This window comes from Monodelphis domestica, chromosome 2, assembly GCF_027887165.1.
Source record: "Monodelphis domestica isolate mMonDom1 chromosome 2, mMonDom1.pri, whole genome shotgun sequence".
Lineage (NCBI taxonomy): Eukaryota > Metazoa > Chordata > Mammalia > Didelphimorphia > Didelphidae > Monodelphis > Monodelphis domestica.
In genome coordinates, this window is record NC_077228.1 from 274,106,632 (window position 1) to 274,116,135 (window position 9,504).

A 9,504-nucleotide genomic window follows, 5' to 3' on the forward strand; every position below is an offset into this window, starting at 1 on the left:
TTTTTTTATCAGCACATTATGGCAGAAGGGGATGGGAACAAATACACTCCCTTTTGTGGAGTGATCACTGTAGCTTTTCCCCTGGCCTCCTGGGATCCATGATTTTAGTATCGTTTGGTTTGTCAAAAGGACTCTTGGGGGCAACGAGGTGGTTTAGTGGTTAAAGTGCTCAGATCTGACCTCAGACACTTCCAGATGTGTGATCCTGGATAAGTTACTTAACTATTTGCCTAACTCTTGTCCTTTTGTCTTAAATTTGTTCTTAGGCTAGAAGGTAAGGGCTTAAGTGGGGGAAAAGACTTGTAGGATACCAATTTTCATTAGCAAATGTGATTAAGTGAGAAGAAGAATGGGGGTAGTAGAAGGAGTGCAGGACTCAGACTGAAGAGAGCTGAGTTCAAATTCTGACTTGGACACTGACTATGTGACCACAGGCATGTCATTTAGCCTTTCTGTTTTCTCACCCATTCAACTGCAATACTAATACTTAAGGCACTACCTACCTCACAGGGCTGCTGTGAAGAAAGTGTTTTATTAGCCTTCACATCTTTTTAAAATGTGATTTTTAAAATTATGATTCTAGGACAGCCTGCCCCCTTCTTTCATCCTGCCAGATTGAGTGAGATCCTGTCCTGCTGGGTAGATCTGTCAAATCCAAGTTCTCTCTTCTTCCTTTAGTCCCAAGTTGTTGTTCAGTCATTTTTTAATTTTTTTTTCTATGTGTGATCCTATGTGGGTTTTCTTGGCAGAGATGCTAGAGTGGTTTGTCATTTCCTTCTCCAGCTCATTTTATAGATGAGGAAACTGAGGCCAACAGGGTTAAGTGGCTTGCCTAGGATTACACAAGTATCTTAAGTGTCTGAGGCCCCCAAGTTGAACTCAGGCCTTCTTGATTTCAGACCCAGCCCTCCATCCACTGTGCCACATAGCTTCCCAGTCCTAAATTTGGTGGTTGTTAAATGAAGTTTCCCAAAGCACTGGGATATAGACAGCTTCTGGTATTGTTTGTGCCCAAGATGATTTCCAGATTGATCCTAGCTAGTCATTTCTACTTTTTCTTGTCCACATCAGTGCCAGGGGGTCAGAGTATCTCTAGAGACAGCACCAAAGACTCAGCCATAGATTCTGGCCAATGTCTAAAAGTCAAGGTGTAACCTTGGGATGGATTGCTTTCTTTAGTCTTGGTGTCCTCATCTGGCAGATAGAAATCTATCTAGATCTCAAAGCCTTCATGGTAAAAGGAAATATGGAAAGCTGGGTGGCATAGCAGATAGAACACTAGACCTGGAGTTGAGAAGACTCCTTTTCCTGGGTTCAAATCTGGTCCCAGATACTTCCTAGTTGTGTGACCCTGGGCAAGTCACTGAATCCTGTTTGCCTCAGTTTCCTCATCTGTAAAATAATCTGGAGAAGGAAATGGCAAGCCAGTCCAGGATCTCAGCCAAGAAAACACTAAATGAGGTCATAAAGGGTCGGACACGACTGAACAATAGCTATGTGGTGGAGATTTAAGAGATATGGGTGTCATGGCCCCCTAACCGTAGTCTTCTGGAATTCCTATCAAAGAGGGGGAACTAATAGACGTTAACTATCACCCTCTCCAGTCAAGCATGTGCCTCACAGCATCCAGTCAGCTCTACCTGGAAGCCTAGAATTACAAAGAAAGTGAGCTGGAAGAAGGCTTTAGAGCCCATCTAGCCCAACCCCCCCCCCCTTCACGGTGGAGGCAGTCCAGCCATGCCTCACAGGTAGTATCTGAGACAGGATGTTCCAGCCCAACCCTTCTGTTTTAAAGATGAAGAGGCTGAGACCAGAGAGGAAATATGGTTTACCCTTATCACAATCCCAAAAACTGTTTCGAAAATTGTGATGTGGTTCTTTTCTTTCATAGGTTGCTAGATCAATCAACAAGCATTTAATGTCTACTCTGCCAGATACTATGTAAAAAGGCAAAATGAAGCTCTGCCTGACCCAAGCTCAAGGAGCGTCTGTATACTATCGGTGTAAACAAATACAATAATATATATATATATATATATATGTGTGTGTGTGTGTGTATATACATATACAAATTTAAAAGCAAAGGGGTTGGGGGGGAAGGAATAGCAATGGATAGGGGTCAGGAAATAATCGTGGCTAATGTAGCTTTAAAGTTTGCAAAGTATTTCACACATATCACTTCATTGGATGCTCACCGGAACCCTGAAGCAAATGCTAGGACTATCTCCCCATTTTACAGATAAGGAAATTGAGGACAAAAGAATTTAAGTGACTTGCCCAGGATCACACCCTTAGAAATGTCTAAAATAGGATTTGAACTTAAGGCTTCCTTCATTCCAAGTTCAGTCTTCTAAACACTGGGCCACTTCACTGCCTCATAAAGAGCTCTGCTAAGAAGTGGTATATTTGAGTTGAGTTTTGAAAAGATCTAGGATTTCCAAGAAGCAAAGAATGAGGAGTTAATATGTTCCAGGCATGGGAGACAGCCTATGAAAAGTCACAGAGACTCAAGGTGAACTGCTATAGACAAAGACTAGCAAGTAGATTTATTTTTTTTTCTATGCAACAAACTTTATTGTCCCATTTTAAGAAATTGCCACAGCAATCCCAACCCTCAGCAACCTGATGTCAGCCACCATCAACATCAAGGCAAGACTGTCCACTAGCAAAAAGATTATAACTTAGCAAGTAGATTTAACTGGGATGGTTGTCGTTTAGTCATCAGTTGTGTCCAATTCTTGGTGACTTTATTTGGGATTATCTTGGCAGAGATGCTGGAGTGATTTGCCATTTCCTTCTCCAACTTATTTTATCGATGAGGAAACTGAGGCAAACAGGGTTCAGTGACTCGCCCAGGGTTACAGTTAGGAAGTGTCTGAGACCAGATTTGAACTCAGGAAGAGGAGTCTTCCTAATTCCAGTCCCAGTGCTCTATCCCCTGCGCCACCTCGTGGCCCTGACTGGAATGGAGAGCACCACAGAGAAAAAAATGTAATCAGCTTGAAGAGACAGGCAGGGTAAAGGTGGTGAAGGTCTCTAAAGGCCAAACAGATTCTGCGGGTTATCCTAAAGGCACTAAGGAGCCACTGGCACTTTTAAAGCAGGAGAGTAACATGGTCTCCTTTGTGCTTTAGAAATATCGGGGGTGGGGGGGGCGGCAGCTGGGTAGCTCTGGATTGAGAGCCAGGCCTAGAAATGGGAGGTCCTGAGTTCAAATGTGACCTCAGACACAGCCCAGATGTGTGACCCTGGGCAAGTCCCTTAACCCCTATTGCCTAGCCCCTACCACTCTTCTGCCTTGGAGCCAATACACAGTTTTTATTCCAAGGTAGAAGGTAAGGGTTTAAAAAATGAAATATCTAGGAAAGAAAAACAACTGCTTGATCACATGGGTTGGTGGGGATATGACTGGGAAAGTAGACTCCAAAAAGTCACCCTAGTGCAAATATTAATAATAAGGAAATGGGTCTTGATTGATGGCACACACAAAACCCAGTGGAATTGTGCATCAGATATGGGGGTGGGGTGGGGGGAGGGGAGGGAAGGAACATGAGTCTTGTAACCATGGAAAATTATTCTAAATCATCTAATTAAATAAAAAAATTTTTAAAGAAATATCTAGGAATCTTTTAAGAATAATTTAGGAATACAGTACTGTGTTGAGCAAGTTGGCAGGGGGGGAGATATTTGAGGCAGAAAGACCAATTAGAAGGCCTCTGAAATAATCTAGGAAACAAATCTTAGCATCTTTCTCCTCCTCTAAAACTCCAGTACTGATGTTCTGGAACCAGGCAAAGGACTATCCTGGAAGAAAGGAGCAAGTTCTTCATTGGCCTTCCCTTTGTGTTTGTTTAAAACCCAAGTGAGGGGCAGCTGGGTGACTCAGTGGATTGAAAGTCAGGCCCTAGAGATGGGAAGTCCTGGGTTCAAATTTGACTTCAGATCCTTCCTACCTATGTGACCCTGGACAAGTCACTTAACCCCCACTGCCTGGCCCTTACAGCCCTCTAACCACTGATAGGGGTCAGGAAATAATGATGGCTAATGTAGCTTTAAAGTTTGCAAAGCACTTCATTTGATCCTCACAACAATCCTGTGAGGCAGATGTTATTACTGTCTCCCTATTTTACAGATTAAGAGATACACAGTTTTGATTCTAAAATGGAAGGTCAGGATTTTTTAAAAAGTACCCAAGTGAAGGGCTTTATAGAATAGTAGATTCAAAGATGGCAGGACTGACTGGTGGGTCTGACTAGTGGGTCACTGGGAAATAAAGGCAAGAAAAAGCAAATCCCTCTTCCCAAATGGCTTTAAACAGACCTGAAAACAAGCATGTGGTCAGTTTGTGTAAAATCTAGATGAAAGATTCCCTTTGAAAACAGTAAAACCAGCTCGTTGCCCTTTTGTTGCTTTCCCGCCATGCCCATGTCCAGCCCCAAACAAGGAGGACTAGCATCTCTGGTAAGAATGCTTACCAAGACCTTTTCAGGGCTGTTCATCCACCTTTGATGTCCACCTCTCATCTCCAAGAAGCTGTAGCTTGCATAGCATCCACACCTCAGGAAAACCCTCTTTTCAGAGGGGCTAAACCAGGGTGAGGGCAGGTCTCAAACCCATCAGTAAGTTAGGGGGGTGTCCACCCCACGCATGTGAAGACTTTCTCTGGTGGCAGAATGGGTGGATGAGAACAATACTTTCCAATGGCCATGAAGGAGGCTGATGGAGGAGCTGCAGAGCTGTTGGCCAGACGTGGAAGAGGCCAAGGTCATCCAGTGCATCCTGGGCCATCTCCAGTCATCTTAACTTTTGTTTTGCCACTGGACTTGAATGACTCCGGAAGAGAAAATGAGGCTGAGGATTTAGTAGGACTCTGTCTCACCTAAATCCAATTCACAGGCAAATCAAGACAACTCCTTGATGTCATGGGTCTTCTTTGTAAACAAAAGAACCACAACAGTAAATAGAATACAGAACTTTAAATCAGGAAGACTTATATTTGAATCCTGCCTCAGATGCTTACTGGCTGCATGATCCTGGGCAAATTATTTAACTTCTCTCAGCCTCAGCTTCCTGATCTGTAAATTAAGGGAAGGGGTTGATCTCAACCTAAGGTCTCTTTCGGGTATAAATTTATGATCCCAGATGCAAGTTTCATAATATACATAATTACTTGTATTGTAGTATATACTTTATTAATACACATATTGAAGAATGAATTCTTTTTTTTTTTAAGTAAGGTACATGTGATCAAAACTGTTTGGAAATCACTGACATAATCCAACCCTTTTATTTCACAGATGAAGAAAATGAGGCAAACAGCAGTTAAGTGACTTAACTACACAGCTAGTAAGTTACTGTGACTGAATCCACACTCATATGATTCTAAGTTCAATACTCTTTCTGCTGCAACATATTGCCTCACAAGTTCCTTTACTTTGTAGATGAGGAAACTAAGACCTGGAGAGATTAAGCAACATACACAAAGTCACACTGAAAATAAGTGCAGAGTCTAAGTTCAGAGCTCTTCACTGAACTAACTTTTTGAGATAAGTCATAAAGGAATAATTATCCCCATTTTATAGATGAGAAAACTGAGGTTGAGAAAGTTCAAGTGACTTGCATATGTTTGTTAAATTTAGTTCCTTACTAATTCCATGTCTAAGACCTTTTTTAAAAAATTCATTTGCTTATTTATTTCTAACATTCATTTTTTAAAATTTGTTTCAAATTCTGTCCCTCTCTCTTCCTTCTCTCCTCTGCCACTCTTTAAAAAGACAAATATGATACCCATTATACATGCAAAGACATGTAAAACATATCTACATATTAGCCATGTTGCAAAAAAAAAAGGAAGAAAAACTAAAGGGAAAAATGTATGCTTCAGTCTGTATACAGAGTTTTTTCTCTGGAGGTGGATTGCATTTTTCTTTGTGGGTCCTTTGGAATCGTCTTGGATCATTGTACAAATCAGAGTAGCGAAGTCTTTCAGAGGTGATCATTGTTACAATATTACTGTTACTGCACACAATATTCTCCTGGTTCTGCTCACTGCACTTTGTATCAGCTCATATAAGTCTTTGTAGGGTTTTCTTTTCTTTTTTTAATCCAATTTAATTATCTTTATTTTATTCCAATAACAAATTTACAGTTAAGTTTTCCAAAGTTACATAATTAATATTGTCTCCCCCCCTCTTCCCTTCCCCCTTCTAGAAATAACAAGCAATTCCCCTGAGTTATTCATATATTATCACTCAAAGTCTATGTCTACATTATTCATTTTTGCAAGTGAATAATCTTCTAAAATCAAAATCCCAAATCATATACCCAAATAAACAAGCTATAAATCATCTGTTTTTATCTGTGTTTCTACTCCAACAGTTGTTTCTCTCAAGGTGGAGAGCATTCTTTGTCATAAATCCCTCAGAATTGTCCTGGATCACTGTATTGCTGTTAGCAGCAAAGTCTATCACATTTTATCATCCCACAATATTTCAGTTACCGGGTACAATGCTGTCCTGGTTCTTTGCAGATTTTTCAGAAACCATCCCCTTTGTTTCCCATGCCTCTCATGCTGTTCTGTATGCCTCAAATTACCTGCTCCCTCTTCTCTTCTTACTGGAGTCCATACTCTCCTTTCAGGCTTAGCTCAAGGACCATTTCTTCCAGAAGAGTCCCATCATTTCTAAAACACCAGCTCTGGGTGGTCTTCATTTGATGCTCAGGATGTGCTACATTATGTCCTTAGCTAACTTTTTATGTATCTTCTCCCTAGCTAGACGATAAGCACTCTGAGGGCAGGAATTGTATCTTGCAATGTCTTTGCTTCTACATTTTTATCTGTACTTCTGAGAATATGGGAAGTCATCACTTTAATTATTTTGAGGCTCTTTTCTGTGTAGTCCTGGGGGAGCAATGCTCATGCCACCCTGAGACCCTAGTAGTGGATTGAAGATATAGGCCACATTTCAAAACATCCTGTCTGGGGGGCAGCTGGGTAGCTCAGTGGATTGAGAACCAGGCCTAGAGACATGAGGTCCTAGGTTCAAATCTGGCCTCAGACACTTCCTAGCTGTGTGACCCTGGGCAAGTCACTTGACCCCCATTGCCTAGCCCTTACCACTCTTCTGCCTTGGAGCCAATACCCAGTATTGACTCCAAGTCAGAAGGTAAGGGTTTAAAAAACAAACATCCTGTCTGGTCTGTCAAAGATGAAAATATTTTCATACAGGGTTCGGTGTAATAGGGGACTGACCAATGAGTCCAGACCAATGAGCAGGTACTGAGTGCTACTAACATAGTTCTCCACATGAAAACAGCTGGGAGACTACTTTGGGGGAAATTGTGATGATGTGTATTGAAGTATCTTGGAGAGATCTGAAGCATTAGAACTGGTTATGGTTTGTTAATTAAGGCATGTGTATAAGACTCTTTGATTGACTAGAGGGGCATTGAAAAGAGCGTTTGAATCAGCCTCCCACCCCCAATTTTTATATGAGGAAACTGAGGCTGAAAGAGGATCACATAGCTTATAAATGTCTGAGATAGGATTCAAAGTGAGCCTCTTCTATTCTCTTAGCTGGACTTCTCTCAAGGTTTGATTTTTTTTTCTTTTTTTAACTATTCGCTTCTGGTGAGAGATGATATTTTAAGGAGTGTTTCCACAGAGGGACTGGTGGTCCTCTTATAAATATGTGCTCTAATTCTATCCTAATAACAGCTAGCATTTATAGAGCACCTACTGTATGTCAGGCACTGTGATAAACACTTTGCGATTATTGTCTCTCATTTGATCTTTACAGCAATCCTGGGAGTTAGATGTAATTATCATCCTCATTTTACAGATGAGCAAACTGAGGTAAACAGAGGTGAAGTGACGTGCTCAGGATTATAATACAACTCATCCGGATTTGAACTCAGATCTTTTTGACATCAGGTCCAGGGCTCTATTCACTGTACTACTAAAAGTATTCAAGGCTTACAACTTTGTGGAATGGATAGAAAGACAGAAGGTATGTCAGTTAAAAAGGAGAAACCACTTTTAGCTTTCTATCTTCCTTGCACTGTCTCATGTTGCAAATAGCTCTCCTTGGGCATCCTGTAAGGGATGAGAGAGTTGAGTCATCCCGACCCACCTACACACACATCTTAGCAGAAATGGTTTTTACACAGGGCTGCTAGGGAAAGAATAATTTAGATAAGCCTAAGCCTGAGCTTTGAGAACCCTGGCTGCCTTTTCTATTTCTTATTTTCTTCTCTGAGCATGGGTGGCTGAACAGTGATCCTCATATGGATGTGAATTTGAGAAGTTGATATTACTAGGTCCATCAATCGTTGCCTGCTGCTCTTTGGGAGTTTCCCTCTCTCTATCCACTATGCTGTCTTTTGGAGAAGAAAAATGACCGACAATGGAGGGATGTCATGGGCAATGGGAGAACCTTTGGCTCACCTGCATTCTAACTAGTTGCCAAATCCTTCAACACTAAGACACGAACTTATCTAGAAGTTGCCTGGAAAACTCAGATTCAGGCATTTTTAGTTGTTTCTGACTCTTTGTAACACCATTTGGGGCTTTCTTGGCAAAGATACTAAAATAGCTTGCCATTTCCTTTTCTTATTCATTTTACAGATGAAGAAACCAAGGCAAACAGGATAAAGTGACTTGCTCAGAATTGCATAGCTAGTAAGTATCTAAGAGTAGATTTGAATTCAGATCTTCCTGAGTCTAGGCCTAGTGCTCTACCCACATCACCATTCAGCTGCCCAACTCAGGTACACATTCTAGCAAATGCAATTTTTTAAAATTAATTTTTATAGTCATGCAAAACACCCTTCCATATTGGTCACTGTTTTAAGAACACACTCATACATAACCAAAACCCCCAAATAAAACTATAAATACACTGATATAAAAGGTATTATGCTTTAAGCCTCGTTCATTTGACTTCAACAGTTCTTCCTATCTGGAGACAGATGGCATTCCCTATAATAAGTCTTTCAGGACTGTCTCAGATATATTGATGAACTATGGCATGCATGCTGGAGCATGCTGTAGGGAGCTGCTCCCTTCCCCCTCTCCACTATAGTTGAGGGCATTTCTCACATCACCCACCCCTCTGCCTAGCAGCCCAATGGGAGAGCTTCCTCCCTCCTCTGTCTGGGGTAAGGCAGGGGACTCACATGGGGCATGAGAGTTGCAGTTTGGGCACTCAGTCTCTAAAAGGTTCACTATCACTGTCCCAGATCTTTGCATTGTTGAAAGTAGCCAAGATTTCACAGATAATCATCATCCAATATTGCTGTCATTGTGTATGATGTTTTTCCAGTTCTGCTTATTTTACTCAGCATCAGTTCCTGCAGATCTTTCCAGATTTTTCTGAAGTCATCTTACTTATCTCTTCTTATAGTATTTCATCACCAACATGTACTGCAATTTGTTCAGCCATTCCCTACTTGGTGGACATCCCCTCAATGTCCAATTCTGTGCCACTACAAAAAAGAGCTGCT